We start from the raw sequence: 20,541 nt of genomic DNA, 5'->3' as shown, positions 1-20,541 counted from the left end.
GTCTGATGCTCTACTACCATATGTAACACCACGGACAGCTGATGAGCTAACTGTGGAGCTGCAGCTGTGGAGGCTGAAGTTGATATATAATCATGTGGGGCCCAGGGAGATTTCATATCTGTGAATCCGACCTTCAGTTGTTTTTTTTTTCTCCCCCTTATGTAAGTTTGAGTTCTGTGGGTAACCTTGCAAATGCTTGTTGTCTGGATGGATGTTCAAATGAATGGAGTTGGGCTGCTTGTCCTGGGGATGGGGAGTTGGATTGTTTGTTACCTGGTTTATAGAGGGTAAGGCTTATACTGTGCCTTGACCACAAGCTTTTGACCTGAAAGGAGAGCGGTGTCCCCTGGTCCTTAGCGGTTGACCCTCTGATTCCAGGTCTTACTACCTTTATTAAAAATGGCATCCCCCTTGACCTATAAAATCATCTCCTGGAACATTCAAGGAATGCATTCCCTGGTTAAACGATACAATGTGTGTTTCACAGCTCACTAAACGAGGAGTCCAGATCGCGCTACTCCAGGAAACACATATAAGTGCTAAGGACGGCCTCGCACTTCAGCACAGGTGATGGGGTCGAGCATACTACACTGCATACTCACCATACGCGAAAGGGGTCTTTGGCCCTCATTGTGAACATGGTGGTAAACACCGCACCACTGGCGGTGGCAGTAACAACCGCCAACAGACGTGCGGTCCGAACCGCCAAATAATGAACCAACTGAAACACAGGCATCCTGAAAACCACTCACAGCTAGCAGAGGAGTGCTGACAATGATGGCAGAGCCCACCCACAGGCCGACGGAAAGGCCCTACCCACCCATCAAATAATGAAGTACTAGACCGCCGTCAGTTCCGGGGCAGGAACCACGCCACGCAAAGCCAGGCGGAAATGAACCAAATATGAGGAAACACTCACCAGAGGCCCACACAACATGCCGAAGCAGACATTGAGAGAGAGTTGCAGATCATGCCAGCCCTGCTCCTTGCCATATATCTCCACAACCGAGACCGCCAACGAAGATGACCACGGTAAGTACAGCAACCTACTAAACAAGGGAAGAAAGGGCACAGTTACATACCCACCCACTCCACCCACCCTGCAATGCTCCCACAACCCTTCACAGCAGCACAAACAATACACCCCACAGCAAGAGGTACTTACCTGACACAAGGCAAATCCATCCTGCCCAAAGTACATACATGTGCCCCACACACAATGAAAAGAGAGACCACGGATCCAGAGTGTGCCTCCAACAACACAGGCCACACATTAACCTTTATTATGCTCACTGAGCAACAGAAGTGCATAGAAGGCCAACGGCCAGTCCATAGTAAAATAAGTCCAATGGGCCACAATGGCCCCAACCTGATTCCCACAAGTGCAACGGTATTCCACCTCATAGGGGCAACAATGGGGCATCCAGGCTCCTCAGGGAACAGGGGCAATGGGTGGTGGGGGTGGGGATTTACGACTGGGGGGGGCTTAGATTTCCGTTTGGAAGGTGGAGGGGGTTTGGGTTTGCCCTTGGAAGATGGGGGAGTGGGCTTGAACCGGGGGGTGGTAGATGGACCTTGTTCAGCACAGGGAAAAGCACAGGGAAGGGGCACTGGAATGGGAAGGGCAGACGGGCGAGCTGTGGCATGGGAGGAGTGGACAGGGCAAGGAAGTGAGCACGTTTAGTGACGAGACGGGGTAGGCCAGTGGGTTGGAATAGGTCAACACAGGAGAGGAAAAGTTTCTTAGGTGCAATTGGGGTGGACCTGGAGGATGGCGTGGGAGTGGTCGTGACAGGTGTTGGTGTGCGTGACGTAGCTGTAGGTGACTGGACAGTATGCTGAGGTGTGATGGGTGTGTGTTTTGGTGCGTTTGAGTGTCTTAGGAGGAGGGGGGTGGACACAGTGGGACAAGACAGGCTGCCAGTGTAAATGGATGTTGTCTGTGTGTCTGCAAGTCTGGTGAGTGTGCTGCATGTGTCAACTAAAGTCGTGGTGAGTGCAGGTGTGATGTCTGGGGTGCATGAATGGATGTGTGCTATTGTGGAGACTGCAGGAACAGGGTCAGCAACATTGAATGAGGGTGCAGTGCCTGTGGGTGTGCATGTACAGGGAACAGACAGGGATACGGAAGAGGTGGACACACTGGGGGAAGTGGGTGTTGGTGTGTGTGCACGTGTATGTTAGCTGTGTGTATGCTTGTGGTGGGAGGTGTGGTGCTTGTGTTTTGAAGTGTGCTTCTTGTGTGTTGAGGTGTGTGCCTGCATGTCAGAATGTGTGCTTTGGACGGGTGAAGGGAGTGGGGTGCTGGAAGGGGTAGAGGTGGTTGGAGGGGGGACGGAATGACCAGGGCACTAGCTGCCGTCCAAGAGGAGGCCAGAGCCTGAAAAGATCTCTGTAGGCCAGACACGGCACCGTGAATGCCATCCAGATAGGCATTGGTCTGCTGCACCTCTGATGCTAGCCCCTGGATGGCATTGACGATGGTTGCCTGCCCTACAGAGATGGTTCACGGGTGGGCAATAGCCTCCTCCGTGAGGGCAGCAGGGCTGAATGGGGCAGGGGATGAGGTGCCTGGGACGAAGGAGACGCCCACCCTTCTGGGTGAGTGGGCATGGTTAACTCAGTGGGGAGCAAATGGGAGGGCGGTGATGGTATGAGGGATGGCGGAAGATGACACAGTAGGGGTGGGCCCACTAGGGTCCGCCACCGACAGAGAGCTCCCATCAGAGGAGGTATCGGAGTCACTACCTCCAGCGGTAGTTGCCTCCCCCGTGGTACTCCCCTCGCCTTCCAGCCCACTGGTCCCCTTGGCGTCGGACGACTGCCTCCGAAGATCCGCGGGCCGCTGCATCCCCACTCGCTGGTGCCTCAGCTCCCTCGCCAGATAATGCTGATGTACACAGACATCACAAGAGAACAGGGATGGGGAGACAAAACAGGAGAGACACTTGTAAATAGCTGAATGGAGGTACATTAGTGGTTCACCCATAAACCCACCCAGAAAACCTTCCACCAGGCAGCACATACCGCTATACACATGGCTATGCCCCTGACTAGTGGCCAGAACCCTGCTCTACAGCCATTCACCAACTAACGTAAGGACCTGACGTATTGCAGACTTGACCCAAACACCCCTGCTCCCCACGGGGGCCATTATGTAGATGGGCATCAGTCAGAGTCCCTGCCACTAGACAGCATAAATACGAATGCACACACACACATCCATCAAGGGGCCAAAATATGGTATATGTACTCACCCCCTTGTGACTGCTGTGCAGCCTTCAAGCACACATCCAGGTCCGGGTACGCCACCGCCAGAATGTGTTGCATAAGGGGGGGTCAGTGCCCGATGGGCACCCCTTCCTCATTGGGAGGACTTCCCCAGCTGGGCCTCGCAGATCTTCCTCGCCCAGCGCCGCAGGTCCTCCCACCTCTTCCTGCAGTGGGTGCTCCGCTGGTTGTAGACCCCCAGGGTCCGCACTTCGATGGCATGCCAAAGTCCCCTTTTCTGGTGGGCGCTGACCTATATGGGACACACAGAAAAATAACACTGAGGTCAGACACTGGCCAATCATATACAGCTGGCTATATGTCCATTATGGGATGGACATTTCAAACAGCCTAACAGCACACTCACACAGCATGTCAGGAACCCTGGACCATACAGTGTCCCAGGTGCACACATGTATGTAGCCAACACCCCCCACTACACACATCCATGCCCCCCAATCCTCCTACTCACCTGTACCTATGGCTGACCGTAGAGCTTGGCGTACAGGGGCAGTACCCCATCCACGAGCTTCCCCAATTCCTTGTTGGTGAAGGCCGGGGCCCTTTCCCTTGCAACATGTGCCATTTCCATGACCAGAGGCAGGATGCAGCAGCAGCAGTAGCAGCAGTACACTCGGTGGAGTACCTGCATGCACGAAATCAGGGAGTCAAGTGGAGTTGAGGTGACGAGTTCACATATGCACCGCTGGCGGGGATCATGATACAATAAGATTGCCCATTTTCAAACATGTTAACCAATGAATTTTGCGCACAGTGGTAAACACAGCATTACGCTATTACGTCAACTGCGGTATGAGGTCACTTCCACCACAACTCTTCTGGATTACAGGGGGCAGACATTTTGGCCTTAATTACGCAGTTGTAAAACCCTCATCTGCACAATGCAGGCCCAATTGTCCCCTAAACACCCATAGGCATGTAACAATATACATTACCTCACCTGACCAGTCCTGATAAATCATTGTGGTCATGTTGCTGTAATGTCACACACACTAAGCATTAGTGTCGTTGACAATCATGCCAGCAGTGCTGAATAAAAAACAATGTTTGCAGATGTATGTTTGTTCCTCACACGTGTTTTCAACTCCTCCTAGGTACAGACCCTTGTGGCGAGGAAGGGCCCCATTGGTGTACAGACCACTTGTTGATTTGCGGCCCATGGTGGAGCGTCACATCATTATCAATTACAGACTCACTCATGCAACTATTCATGAACTTTGTGCATTACTGGATCCAGCACTGACACCGGCAAATCGTAATCAGCATGCCATCCCTACTGAAGTGCAAGTGCTCTCTGCACTCCATTTCCTGGCTACGGGCTCATTTCAAGTGACAGTGGGCATGGGTGCAGGTTTTTCACAGCCAATATTTAGCATAATACTGTCAAGATTCCTGAATGCATTTGTACGACAACTACAGTTCTTTGTGAGGTTTCCCCCAAAGTGCTGACCTCCCTGCCATCAGGTCGGACTTCTATGCCTTTGCCAACATACCCGATGTGATAGTTGCCATCAATGGCACCCACATTATCCCCCCAAGAGTCAGTGAACAGGTGTACAGAAACAGGAAGAACTTTCATTCCATGAACATTCAATCGGTGTGTACTGCTGACCAGTACATCTCACATGTGAATGCCATGTTCCCTGGTTCAGTCCATGATTCCTTTGTGCTGAGGAACAGTAGTGTGCCACACAAGATGGAACAACTACAAGAGGACAGATGGTGGATCATAGGTAGGTGTTTCTGACACTTATTGCCACATAGCAGACAGCCAGGCTGTCTGCCTATGAGGGTTATCAATGAAAGTCATGTTTTGCACCTTTTTCTTGGTGATTCTGGCTATCCCAACTTGCGTTGGCTCCTGACACCAGGAATCCTGGAACAGATGCAGAGAGGAATTACAATGAGGCCCATGGATGTACTAGGAGGGTGATAGAGCGCACAATAGGTCTCCTGAAGGCTAAATTTTGTTGCCTACATATCTCTGGTGGTTCCCTGGCCTATGGGCCTGAAAAGGTGTGTAGAATAGTGGTGGCCTGTTGCATGCTGCACAACGTGGCTGTGAGAAATTCTATCCCCCTCTTGAAGGAGAAGGGTGCTGTATATCCAGACCAGCTTCCTCAAAGAGGGGATGAGAATGATGGTGATGATGAGGGGGGAGATGTAAATACCCGGACCCAACTGATACAACTCTACTTCCAGTAACTTTGTGGGACAATTGGATGAGATTGCTGTCTGTGCATCATACTGTCAGTGTGCCTTGTCATCTAGGGGGGTGTTGGGTCAATACTCAATGCCACTGTGATCAGGTCTGCATAGGACAAATATATGCATTTCCTACTACTCAGATAACAATAAAAGAGTTATCATACAGTTGCATCCACACTTCACTTTGTTTAAACTTACTGACAGGGGACATTGTAACAGGTGAAAAGGTGTTTTATTTGAAACAGGGATTAAATCGTGCAGATTACAGTGATGGGAGTGGGCTACTGGTGGTTGTACAATATGGCAACATGGTTGCAGCACTGTTGGCAGTAGTGGTAGGTACATAAATGTTCACAAGAGTTTGTGGTAGTTTTCACACGGTTTGGTGGTTGATTCAGTGGGACACTTGGAGGACAGTTCTTGCCAGAGTCACTTCTTTGAGGGGGACTTGTTCTTGGCAGGTGTTCCTGTGCCATATCTTGGCCTGAAGGTCTGTTTGGGTGCGTGGAGTTGGCTGGTACTGGTTGAGATGGATGTCCCCTGTGTGTCCTGAGAAGGTGGTACATGTGCAGTTGCTGCTGATGCTGTTGTTGTCCGGTCTGTGTCCTGGCCTGTAGTAGGGGCTTCCTGGTCTGTGTGGGCCTCGGGCTGTATAGGGACAAGGGGCAGCAACGCACCTGCTATGCTGGCCATTGTGGCATTGTGCAGTTTCCACTGCTCCATGGCCTCTTGGTGGTGTGCTAGCTGCATCCTTTGACTCTGCTCTAGGGTGGATACTATCTGGGACAATCTGTCTTGGGTATGGTGATATGCTTCAAGGACCTCAGAGATCACATCATGGGCTGCAGCATCCATCCTGTGGCCTCCCCCCTGGGCCACTGATGCCCTCCCACCGGGCCTAGCCCCCTGTGCCTGTGTCCCTTGCACAGGTCTGGCGGTACCACTTGTACTGGGGCCATCGTCTTCCTGCCTGTTGGTAGAGGGTGACTGTGGCCTCTGTTCTTGTGTTCCACCAGTCTGTGGCCTGGATACACAGGTGTTGGGACGGTTGCTTTGGGCTGATGTTGTTGGCTGGTTGGTAGGGGTGTCAGTGGTATCCTGGGTGGGGCTGCTGGATGGTGACACTCCAGGACTGTGTGAGGGGCCAGGGTGATCGTCAGTGTCCAGGGTTCCATCCCCAGTGTCCTGGGAGGTGCCTCTGTCTCCCTGTCTGTCAGGGTGGCATGGGTGGTGGTGCCTGTCGGGAGGAATGGACATGTCTGTTACATTAGCATGATCGGATGGGGTGCACTGGACTGGGCAGGTTTGTGCAGGTTTCACACTTTGGGGCCATGCAGGTTGCTTTCGTGAGGTTAGCATTGCTTTTTTGCTTAGGATGTGGAGGTGCATTGTGGGTACTGTAGGCCATTGTGATTCCTTGCAGGGGTGGGTGGCTGTGCACAGGGGGAGGGATGTGGGCCTGTTAGTGGGTTTGTGGGCATGCAGGGTGACTGGATGTAGTGGTTGTGGTCTGGGTGGGTGTGTGGTCCTGGTGGTAGTTGGAGGGGTGAGGCGGTGCATGCATCCCAGGTGTGATGGATATGGGGTAATTGTAGATGACTTACCCGAGTCCATTCCTCCAGTGAGTCCAGTGAGTCCCTCAGGGTGCAGGTTGGCCAGTACCTTTTCCTCCCGGTCAGTGTAGTTGGGTGGTGTTGGTGGAGGTCCTCCCCCAGTCTTCTGGACTGCAATGTGGTGCCTGGATGCCATGGACATGACCTTCCCATGCAGGTTGTTCCATCTCTTGCAGATGTTGTCCCTGGTGCGTGGACGGTGTCCCACTGCATTGACCTTGTAGACCATTGTCTGCCATAGCTCCATCTTCCTGGCGATGGGTGTGTGCTGGACCTGTGCCCCGAATAATTGTGGCTCCACCTTCAGGATCTCATCCACCATGGTCCTTAGCTCCCTTTTTGTGAAGCGTGGGTGTTTGGGGGGTGCCATGGTGAATGTTGTGAATGGTGTCTTGTGTGGATCTAGGTGAGGGTGCTTTTGTGTGGTTGGGTGTATGTATCGTGGATTGTGGCGTTCAGTGTCTGCTTCTGGAGTTCTCTGTATTAGGTGGCCTAATTTTGTTGCAAAGGATTGTTGGGTGTGTCTGTGAGTGTTTTATAGTGTTGTGGATGTGTGTCAGATGTGTGGGTTTCAAACTTACCAATGTATGCATTACTTGCTGTTGGTTCCACTTGCCGCCTGTGGCGGTCTATACCGCCAATGGTCGTTCGGCTTCCACTAACCACTGCAGTGATTTGTGCTTCATTATTTGGAGGGCCGGGTGTTTGTGTGCTCGGCAGTGGCAGGGTGGGAGGTCCAGCATTTCCGACGACAAGTTCCTGGCGGCGACTGGTGGCAAGGAGATTTTTGTCGGTTTCTGATTTTTGCATCATTATATGGTAGGTTTCTGTTCACGGCAAATGGCGGGCTTCTGTTCGCCGTCACCACGGCGGTCGACGGTGTTTACCGCCATGTTCATAATGAGGGCCTTAGTCTGGATAAGGGAGTGAGTACCGTTCCAATAAACTAATCATCTAGTCGACCAACTGGGCAGATATGTGGTAGTTATGGGGTGTCTGGATGGATGCAACATTGCCATAGGGAATATCAACAGCCCCAGCATTGCCCAGCGTGCCTTCTTCTCAACTCTGTCCAGAGTCTTGGCCCCTCATCTTGTAAGTTAGATCATTTTGGGAGGAGACTACAATTGCATTGCAGATCCAGCCCTTCACCGCTCCCATCCTAAGGGAATCCCCGGTGTATAGAGAGGACCGGGCGTTTTCTGTTTTGCAGCGAGAGAGGGGTTTGATAGTGTCTTGGCACTCCCATCACCTGGGGGGCGCAACTACTTGTTCTTCATGCCTCTATATGACCTCCACGTGCAACTCGACGTGATCCTATGCTCTCTGAATGTCCATGAGCTGGTAGCTCTAACTGAATACTTAACTAGAACTATCTCAGACCATAACCCGCTATTCTTGGGGCTGTCCTGGAGCAGACCTAGACCATCCAACCCACATGGCACCTGGGGCCCAAGTCCCCGGAGGACCGTTTGTAGACAATGCGGGATCTGCATTGTCGCTAATCGTAGAGTTGGAGATATTTAAAGCAGTCATCAAGGGACACTGCATCTCTGAGGTGACTGGAGTGTAGTGGATGCACCTCAAGGACAGTGAAGTTACGGAGCCTGAGCTGAGAGCTCTTGAATGGCACAACAAAATCACCCAGAGCAGGAGAGGAGTGGTGGTGGACGTAGAGTGACTTCAGTGTTTCAACTATTAAAATTATATGTTCTGGGCTCATGACGAACGAGACCGGGTGGGCCGCTTCTGGCATGCTTTGCGAGTCCAGCTAAATGGGATTCAGCCATAGTTGAATTAGAATCCACCCAAAGTGACTGATTATACTGACAGGACGATATCAACACTGCATTTTTCTCCTACTATTCTGACCTATCGCACCCAAGTGAGGTAACTGGGGTGGAAGAACTGAATGACTTTCTGACAGCGACAGCCTTCCCAAAACTCTCACCGCAGGAACTTGGGAAGGATATTACACTCCTGTATATCAGGGCCACTATCAAGCATATGGCCTGAAAAAAGATGCCAAGTACGGATGGCCTTTCGGTGGGGTTCTACTCGACTTTCAGAGAGCACCTCGTCCCTAAGTTAGTCGATCTATTCCACAAGAATAAAGAAATGGGCCTGCTGCCTCCATCTACTAGAGAGGAACTTATTGTGCCTCTGTTAAAACCAGGTATGGAGCCACAAATTTCCGGTCTTACCATCTCTTATCGATGATGAACATCAACTAAAAAATATTCAGTAGAATCCTGGCTTCCACACTGCTCTACCACTGGCCCACCCTTATCCACAGGCGCCAAGCGGAATTGATCTTAGGTCGTAACAGAGCACTTAATATCAGGAGGCTACTTATAATCCTGGAAGTGGACACGTATGACAGAACAAGAGCGGCAAAACTCGCCGCCGACATCAAAAAAGCATTTAATAGCTTGGTGTGGCAATACATGCACAAGGGCTTAAGGCGATTTGGTCTGGGGGAAGGCTTTGTGGCATGGACCAAACTTTTACATGCAGAACCGCAGGCAAGGGTTTGCACGGGTTGTGCTATTTCTGGGGAATACAGGGTGGAGAGGGGAACAAGGCAGGGGGGTCCTCTGTAGCCCCTCCTTTTTGCTCTTTGCTGTTGCTATGGAGCCCCTCACATGCAATGCCAGAAGAGGTGAGCCTTATGCTGGAATACAGGTAGGCACACAAGACGATCACATCACGCTCTACGCCGCTGATCTCCTCCGCTTTCTGCAGGATACAGATAGGGCTCTAGCAGGAGCCCGTGCCCGCTTGGGCATGTTTGGTGACTTATCAAGTCCTCGGATAAATTGGCAAAACTCCTGTATTTACCCAGTGATGCCCTCAAGGGAGCCTGCAACAAACAGTAGGCGTAGGAGTACACATTTAGCATGACCTGTGGATCTGCTGGAGGGCATTGTGGGGAAAGCCCTCAGAGGGCTTCGATCTAGCATAGACTTTTGGAGGCTGCTCCAGCTCTCAGTGGTGGGTCACAGAGCCTTGCTGAAGACTGTGGCCCTTCCACGCCTCCTTTACTTCTTTCTAACACTGCTGATTTGGATACCACGTCTGTGGTTCTCGAATTAGTCAGTCCTTACGGGGTTCCTCTGGGGCTTGGGCCACAGGGGAATAGTGTTATCTGTGCTCCGGTGGCTGGTGACAGAAGGATGCTTGACCATCCCAGACTTCCAATCTTACTACCTGGTGGGCCAACTGCCATAGCTGACGCAATGGGTGGTGGGCCGATTATCGCCTGATAGAGAACTGAGGCCCTGCATCATGGATATACATAGCCTGGCCAAAGTGCTTCTCCATTTCTGCTGCAGATCAGGGGCGGACGCTATGGAATTTAAGGTGTTGCATCGCTGCTGGCTTCAGAGTCCCTGTCAGTTGAAGACAAAAACACCTTATTCCCCTGCCATCCCACAGCGGGTTCTACTAGAGCTTCCACATGAAGGTGCTTGGAGGGGGATTTTGAATTGGCTGGAGGCGAGAACGACAACAATGGGAGCCCTTTATGAAACAGAGACACTCTTGCCCTTCAAGAACTTTCCATTGTGGTATGATCTGACTCCTGGACACTTCCTTCTATGTAGGTTGGTAACAACCGCACTTCATAGGCACTGTAAACACTACCTGGTAGAGCCACCCTGATCCAACGTTTGCCAATATCTGGTCACCTCATCGGGAATATTTAAGGCAGTTACCTGTTTATATAAATGGCTGCCGGGAGACTTAATGACGTCCTTTGCGACTCTTAAGTCATGCTTGGAAGAGGACCTGGGGACTACCATTCCTGACGATGATTGGAAATGCATCCTGGAATGTGTCCACAAGGTGTCTAGAAATGCCCAAATCATTGTCTTTCATTTATACATTCCGCAAAAGGGCATATGTCACTCCCGGGAAGAATAGCTGTTATTTTGGTAAGGAGGATGCAAAGTGCCTGTGCTGCAAGGAAGCAAGGGCTTAGTTAATTCACATGCTTTGGAGTTGTGTGTTACAACTTCAGTGCTGGAAGAGCATTTTGAGGGTGCTGATGACGGTTGTTGAGCGGGACAATGCCTACTTGGTTGGTTCCCTCATACTCCTAAAACGAAAATCATGAGTCAATTCTAGGACTTAGCATTTATAGTAGCCAAAAGAGAAATCACTAGAAACTGCAAAGACCCCTGAGGCCTGAAACTGAAATGATGGAGACAGAAGCCTGTAGAGATGGGCGGGCTATGAGAGTGTGGTTAAGCTACAGGAAGCAATGAGGGGCAGAGATGGGGGACATTTGTGGATGGTCTAGAGCAACAAGAGTCCCACGTCAGATGCCAGACAGCCTTTCCCATAAATAGGTAACATATGGCATGGGGGGGGTGTCCGGCGATCAATGGAGCTACACGCGGAGCTCCGAACAGCGTCCACTGGGCCCGATATTATCCTGACATCAAATAGCCTTACATCACCTATATAAAAAGAGTTCCGATAATCGGAACATCCAGAGTGCATCCAAGGAGAATGGCACACCCAAATAAGCACTGAAAAACTGAGAAAATCAGAAAAGAAAATCCCGATCAGCGAATCCAAGATGGCGGCCGCAAATCCACGTTGAAAAAAGAAAAGTTCCCACGACAATCAGAGTGGCGCTGGACATCCCCCGGAGCCCTCGGTAAGTGCAAGCCCCAATACACCCCCCTCCTCCAACCCTTAAGAGGAGAAGGGGCAAAACTCAAAATTGGCAAAAGACCCCACCGAGGGGAAGAGGCGAAGAGCAAGCAGGGAGCGAAGAGAGCGGCTGGGTCTGAAAGGGTCGGGAAGGGAGCGGTGATCCTGAAACACAACGGCCCCCATTGATTCTGGCAATACGAGGGGAGGTGGAGCACTAAAGACCCTGCCCCAGAGGGAGAAGCAGAAATACCTTACAGCAACTTAACACCCAACACCCAGAGAAGTAGTATATAACTGAATAAAAGTAGCAAACCGCTCCAACACTAACAATGAGTACTCCCTGAGCTGAAATTAACAAAACGATCCTGCCGAGGGATCGAGTTGGAGGCGAGGCGCAAGTAGGGAGCGAATAGAGCAGCTGGATCTGAGAGGGTCAAAGGAGGAACAGAGAGACCGAAACACAAAGGCCCTCCTTGATTCTGGCGATACGAGGGGTGGAGGAGCACTGTAGACCCTGCCCCAGGGGGAGAAGCAGGAATACCTTACAGCAGCCTAATACCCAGCACCCAGGGAAATAAGGTACACATGAATAAAAATAGCAAACCGCTCCAACACTAACAATGAGTACTTCCTGGGCTGAAAGTAACAAAACATTCCTTCCAAGGTCTCAAGGAGGAAGCGAGACGCAAATAGGGAGCGAAGAGAGCAGCTGGATCTGAGAGAGTCAAAGGAGGAACAGAGAGACCGAAACACAAAGGCCCTCCTTGATTCTGCCGATATTAGGGGTGGTGGAACACTGAAGATCCTGCCCCAGTGGGAGAAACAGGAATACATTACAGCAGCTTAATACCCAGCATCCAGGGAAATAGGGTACAACTGAATAAAAGTTGCAAACTGCTCCAACACTAACAGAGAGTGCTCCCTAGGCCGAAACACAGAACGCCCACTGACTATGTCCGACCTACAGCCCTCACAAAAATGATCTATAGCAGCACTGAGGGTGAACCCAGTACTCAGATACACAGACACCCTAATCAAAACAAGTGGGCTCTCAGAACACTACAAAATGGATAAACCCAAGAAAAGAGAAGGACCTGCGTTGGTACAACCCTCATCTCAACCACAAGCGGGAACAGCAAACACTGACTCTCCTTCCACAGAAACCACGCTGGACACAATACTAACAGCGATAAAAGACTCCCGAGAAGCACTAGAACAAAAAATAGACTCCCTGACATCGGATCTCTCACTCTTAAGAGATGACCATTGAAAATTTCAGATAGGGTAAGTGAAAATGAGAGAGCACTGGAACAAATGATTCCGGATCAAAAATCCTACACCACCGACCTGAACAAATTAACGGCTAGAGTGAGACAGCTTGAAAATAGAGCCGAGGACGCTGAAAACCGCTCCCGAAGGAGTAACATTCGCATAGTGGGTCTCCCTGGAAAATGAGAACTTGGAACACAATGCATGGAAGCTTTCCTTGAAGACTGGATAAAACAAATAATCCCACCAGAGGGGCTGCCCCCATTTTTTGCAATTGAAAGAGCGCATAGAGTGCCAACCAGACTCCCCCCTCCAGGAGCAGGTCCAAGACCAAGGGAAATCATGCTTGATAATCAAAGAATAATGCTGTTTCCAGACTTTACCAAGGAAACTCAGAAGCAAAGAGCATCCTTCAGAGACGTCAAGAAACAACTCTGAAACATGGGAATCCAATATGCCATGCTCTTCCCAGCTAAATTAAGAGTGGCACACGGAGATAGAACTCACTTCTTCACATCACCCCAACTGGTATGGGACTGGCTGGAAACGATGGAGCATCCCACATCCACTCCACAAAAAAAAGAGACAGACGACGGCCCAAAAACAGCGGGAAGGTGCAAACATCCGCAACCCAAGAAGAACACCAATGGACCAGCTACCATCTAAAGAAAGACTAGAAGCAGTATCTAACGTAGCTATAGTAAGTGGAGGAGACCTGACCATCACGAGATCACTGGAATCACTATCTGACCATGACTCTAACTCGGGCCACACACCCATTTCCTCCCAAGGCACTTCAGTTAGCATGCCAAAAGTAACAGCAAAGTCCTCAAAATTACTTTTTTGATCTCTTAACCTCGAAATACCAAGAACACGGGGGAAAACACAGAAATAAAGGTCACCCAGATACCTCCAAATGAATGAACAAACTACGGGAACCGCATGGAACAGATGAGAACTCCAATTTAAGTACTAACAACACCTAATGACTCCTTGCTGCAACGGACTGAAACATTCTCAACAGGGAAACTTAATACTAAGAGTCATTAACCTAAATGTGACAAGAACTATGCTTGAAATGTTTGAGCAATAATAGAAAGTACATGGCTCGGAGGTCCAACCTGGAGACAGGTTTTGAGTCCCTGGTACACTGCCTTACCCAATAGTTACCAATCTTAGATCCAAAAGTTTGGACGGGGATAGTTCTAAATACCGGTCCTGGGGTAGGGAGGGGGGGTGTTGGGGAAATACACGTTTGAACAATAGGGGAACTACATCCAGCACCAATATGCTAATCACTCTCTACTGCATAGAAACAAGAAGAAGGGAGAGGATGAGAAGGGAGGTCAGAACGAGCATTACTATGACCGTTTAGTATGGATTCCCCCCTGAAATACAAAATGCTTACTTGGAATGTTAGAGGCCTGAACAATATGAACAAAAGAAATAAAATGTATAACCATCTTAAAAGGAGAGGCGCCCATATAGCAATATTACAGGAAACCCACTTACTGGAACAAAAGATCAACGCTCTGGCGAAACGCTGGCGAGGCCAGGTATTCGCGACATCCTATTCAGCCTTTGCCAGGGGAGTACTGATTTGGATACGTCCAGGGGTCCCCTTCCAAAAAACCCAAGAGATACTAGATAAAGAGGGCCATTATGTTCTGATCACTGAGAGACTAGCGGGGAGAGATATTACAATAGGAGGAGTGTATGCCCCAAGCCAGGAGCAGGGTTCCTTCCTAGCTAGGCTCTCAAGGGAACTAGGCTCTAACTTTACCCAACCCACCCTCATAGGAGGTAACTTTAATTGCATTGCGAACCCTATGCTTGATAGATCACCCCCCCGCCACAGGAATCACCAACCATTAAAGCCGCTAAACAATTTTCGGAGTGGCAACACCAATGGGGATTTAGCGACTGCTGGAGACATGTCCACTCCATCACTAGAGATTACTCATTCCATTCTACAATCCATGACCTACATGTCAGACTGGACACAATCTTAGCCTCCCCCGAGTTACAAAGCGGAGTATGCTGAGCAGAATATCTGTGTCATACCCTCTCTGATCATAACCCATTCATGATTTCACTGACCTGGAGGAGGGAGAGAACCTGCATTCCGACTTGGAGATTAAGGGCAGAAATGCTGGAAGATGTAGCATTCAAATGCTCCATATCAGAATCCATCAAAGATTTTTTCAATATCAATACAGGAACAGCATCTAGCAGGGCGATAGAATGGGAGACTTTTAAGACCGTAATCCGAGGGAAATGTATAGCAGACAATGTTGGAGAGAGGAGATCACTGGAACAAGATATCCAAAAATTCGAGAGAACCCTTAGAGAATTAGAGCGCCAGATACCCGAACACCCAGAAATTGCCTCTGACATCACATCTACTAAGGCGAAAGTAGCGGAAGCCACAGAAATACTATGTAAATTTGACTATAAGAAATATCTAGATAGACAACACACAGAGGAAGATAAAGCGAGCTCGCTCCTGGCTTGGATGGCGGCACCCCCGAGACAGCAATCAATGATAATGGAAATAGAAGACATAGATGGGAGTCATTTATTTGAACAAAAAGCAATTAATCAAAGATTTTCAAACTATTACGCACAACTATACGCCTCTCCCCCGGAGCTACTAACCCCCTCTCAAGTGAAATCCCTAGAAGATCTCGACCTCCCACAACTAGAGGAGAGAGAGAGACACTAGCCCTAGCTGAACCTATTTCGATACCCGAGATTGAAACTGCAATACAAAACATGGCCAGAGGGAAAGTACCTGCGGCAGATGGGCTCCCAGTAGAGTTCTATAGTGTATTCCTTGAACAACTTTCCCCACACTTATGTAACCTATATATAGAAGCCAAAGAAAAGAAAGCCCTCCCTCTAACCACCAATGAGGCGATTATGATCCCTCTACTAAAACCCAATAAACCAATGAGGGACGTACGCTCATACCGCCCTCTCTCCATGTTAAACCTTGACTACAAAATACTTAGCAAAATATTAGCATCCCGATTGCTGACCCTTATGACACAACTAATCCATAAAGATCAAGCTGGATTCATAGCACAGCGCAGCACCGCACAGAATATACGGAGATTAGTATCAGTTATCCAATTGAGATCACCATCCCTACAACGGGCTGCAATAATTTCAGTAGACATAGAGAAAGCATTCGATAGTCTACGATGGGACTATCTTGAAAAAGTAATGCTGAAGTTGGGCCTCGGACCTGAGTTTGTGAAATGGACGCAAATGCTTTACACGAAACCTGCAGCACGGGTACGTACGGGCAGAATAATCTCAGACTCCTATATAATTGGCAGAGGCACCAGAAAAGGCTGCCCACTGTCCCCATTACTCTTCGCCATAGCAGTGGAACCACTGGCCAGATCAGGGTCCCACTTTGGGGGACTTCTAGTGGGAGCACAGAGACACCATATTGCATTATATGCGGACGATATGCTAATTTTCCTTGGAGACAAAGAACTCCCCGGGGCAATGGCCATGTTAGAGAGCTTTGGGGAGGCTTCAGGTCTTAAGATAAACTGGAAGAAATCATCAATCTTCCCGTTAGCGAAAGGAGTCCAAATGATGAACGATACCAGGGGCCTCCCCTGGACTCCCACCACATTCCGATATCTCGGCGTCAATATATATCACAAACCCTCAGACCTATTAGACGGAAACATATATACACGGCAATCAGGAAACTTAAAACTGATATACAGTTCTGGAAGACACTACCCCTGGCAGTTACGGAAAGAGTAGCAATATTAAAAATGATAGTACTTCCAATATTTCTATATTTCTTCTCCACCATTCCCCTAATCATACCCAAAGCAGTATTTAATGACTTAAACTCTATCATGTCTACCTTTATATGGGGACCGGGCAGACACAGGCTAGCTCTGAATACGCTCAAGCGACCTACCTTAGAGGGAGGACTTGCAGCCCCTGATATGGAAACCTACTACTGGGCAGGCCAACTACAATGGCTGACAAGATTCCTAAACGAGGATGCAACAATTTTGGAGTCACAGAATAACACTAGGGGCCTGATTCTAACTTTGGAGGACGGTGTTAAACCGTCCCAAAAGTGGCGGATATACCACCTACCGTATTACGAGTCCATTATATCCTATGGAACTCGTAATACGGTAGGTGGTATATCCGCCACTTTTGGGACAGTTTAACACCGTCCTCCAAAGTTAGAATCAGGCCCTAGATCTTTATTCCATACACTGTTGGAAGTGCTAATATCCCCGTGAGGGAAAAATAAATATCACTGTCCCCAGATTGGCAAGCAGTTAAATTCTCCTGGGAGAGAGCAGTCAGACGCTCGCACTCACACACTCCATATGCACCTGACATTCCAATAACGAGCCTAGTAAGCCTGATAGGAAATCAAGCTTTAACCGGTTTAAATAAACTAATCAGACACAATATCACCACACTGGGAGAGAAATCTTAATGGGCAACTCAGGACCTTCGCCGAATTACGCGCGCAGTTCGATATTCCACCAGGAACATTCATAATATATTCTGCAATAACTAGAACCATCCAAAGAACCTGGAAACTGGGAACACAAGAACCACCCATACATGAGGGCTGTAGAGTTATTTGTACCCGAGGAGGAGATAGAGGCTTGGTATCTATACTATACAAAACACTACAAAAAGACACTCTTACCCAACTAGATAGCCTTAGACTTAAATGGCAAACTGAACTAGAGACCACGATAGAACCACAACAATGGGATAGAATTACAGCACATATATACCCAGTATCAAGAAATGCTCGATTTAAACTAATAAATATTTACATTTACCATAGAGCCTATCTTACCCCCCGTAGACTTGCAAAAATATTCACCTTCAGTGGAAATGACTGCCCCAGATACAAGGAACCAGAAGCAGGCCTGGAGCACATGCTTTGGAACTGCCAGCAGGTAGTCCCATACTGGATAGAAGTATTTAAAACCTTGGAAACTAAAACGGAACGCAGACTGCTACCTTCCCCGATGTCAGCACTATTGGGGGACTTTCCCCGCCCAGCTAACAAAAAAACTACTAATAAATTTAGCGATTTAGCATTACTGCTAGCTAAAAGAGAAATAACGAGTCACCGGAAAGCATCGACAGGCCCTCACATACAAGGATGGTTAAGTGCAGTGTTAAAGTGGGCGGAACCAGAAGGACGTGTATTACATAGAGAGGCAGCCCAGGGAAGGGGTTCCAGAGATACTGCAAGCCAATGGGACACAATAATAGATGAACTTAAATACCCCGGAGAACCAGAATCAGAACACTCACAAAACGTATCTAATCTAAGCTCTGATGAAGCCTCTTAAAATACATGACAAGAAGTTAATGACCCGAAGAGACACTGACTCACTGTATAGTATTCAATTATATATCAGGAAATAAATAAAAAATGTAACGGTTGCTGGATGTAAGGAGGGAGGGGACAGTTGGGGAGTATTTAACATAGGGCAAATGGTAATGTTAACTCATGTTTGGAAAATTCATAAAAGATATTGTAAAAAAAGAAAAAATTGGTAACATATGGCATCAGGGGGTCCACTGAGTGTGCACATTATATCTGTCAGGATGATCGGGAGGGACCACACTCTGCTTCTTTTCTATTGGTAGGATCTTACTCAGGACGCTTCCTCCCTTGTAATGGAGGTGGGGGGGGGTCGACATAACAGGAGCTTGACTAGTGATGGGCCATGGGGGAAGGGTGTTCAGGAGGTGATTGAGTTGTTTTATTGTTCTATAGGTTGTTTTTATAGTATGGGTGAGTGTCTGGACGAACGCAGGAGGACGAGGGTACCCTGGCAGTTGCTTTATGCAAGTAATAACTTGTTATTTACCTGTTTTACTCTGATTTCTTGTATGCTGATGTGTTCTTATGATCACAGGACCTGACTGATTGCTGTCCAGATGGAATGACCCTCACTCGCCAGCTGTATGTGCTACTATAAAGCCCAATTAAAAGTGTTTTATTTTTATGAAGCAACGCATTGTGTAACCTGGTGTGCAAGGATTTAGTCACCTCTGCGTTCTCTTCTATGTGGTAAATGGCTTCACCAAAGGGCCTTCAGGAACACTCCTAAGCCTGATTCTTTTGACTGCATTCCAAAAGGTCTTACTATTATTCCCCACCGTTGCTGACTCCAGAAGTTTCCAGTCCATCTTATTCAGGGCCCCTTTCCCAAGTTTGAGGGTGGTCCTGTAAGCCAAGCGAGCAGACCCCACTTCAGTTTGTACTCTGGAAATGGCAGTCAATGCCTGCCTCAATTTCTGGTTTGCTGCAGAGCAACGCTCATCAAACCATTGAGGGTCACCTACTACCAGCCTGGAATGGTTTGGGAAAAACTGTTTAAAATCCTGGCTCAAGCTGTCATAATGAGCAAATGCAGCGTCCCCACAATCCTCTGCTAAACTGTAGGAAAGTGCCATCTTGCCTGGCATGTTACCCCCATTTTTACTTATATGTATGTTTGTTTTTGCCTGTGTCACTGGGATCCTGCTAGCCAGGCCCCAGTGCTCATAAAGTGTGCCCTGTATGTGTTCCCTGTGTGGTGCCTAACCGATCATTGTGGCTCTGCTAACCAGGACCTCAGTGTTTATGCTCTCTCTGCTTTTAAAAATGTCACTGCAGGCTAGTGACTGATTTTACCAATTCTCATTGGCACACTGGAACACCCTTATAATTCCCTAGTATATGGTACCTAGGTACCCAGGGTATTGTGGTTCCAGGAGATCCCTATGGGCTGCAGCATTTCTTTTGCCACCCATAGGGAGCTCAGACAATTCTTACACAGGACTGCCACTGCAGCCTGAGTGAAATAACATCCATGTTATTTCACAGCCATTTTACACTGCACTTAAGTAACTTATAAGTCACCTATATATCTAACCCTCTCTTAGTGAAGGTTAGGTGCAAAGTTACTTAGTGTGAGGGCACCCTGGCACTAGCCAAGGTGCCCCCACATTGTTCAGGGCAAATTCCTCAGACTTTGTGAGTGCGGGGACACCATTATACGTGTGAACTACATATAGGTCAATACCTATATGTAGCCTCTCAATGGTAACTCCGAACATGGCCATGTAACATGTCTAGGATCATGGAATTGTCACCCCAATACCATTCTGGTATTGGGGGGACAATTCCATGCATCCCCGGGGCTCCAGCATAGAGCCTGGTTACTACCAAACTAACTCTCTGGGGTTTTCTCTGCAGCTACCGCTGCTGCCAACCCTCAGACAGGTTTCTGACCCCCTGGGGCCTGGGCAGCCCAGTCACAGGAAGGCAGAACAAAGGATTTCCTTTGAGAGAGAGTGTCACACCCTCTTCCTTTGGAAATAGGTGTTAAGGGCCTAAGAGGAGTAGCCTCTCCTGGCCTCTGGAAATGCTTTGAAGGGCACAGATGGTGCCCTCCTTGCATAAGCCAGTCTACACCGGTTC

Source organism: Pleurodeles waltl, chromosome 3_1 (assembly GCF_031143425.1).
Source record: "Pleurodeles waltl isolate 20211129_DDA chromosome 3_1, aPleWal1.hap1.20221129, whole genome shotgun sequence".
NCBI lineage: Eukaryota > Metazoa > Chordata > Amphibia > Caudata > Salamandridae > Pleurodeles > Pleurodeles waltl.
This window is presented reverse-complemented; position numbering follows the sequence as displayed.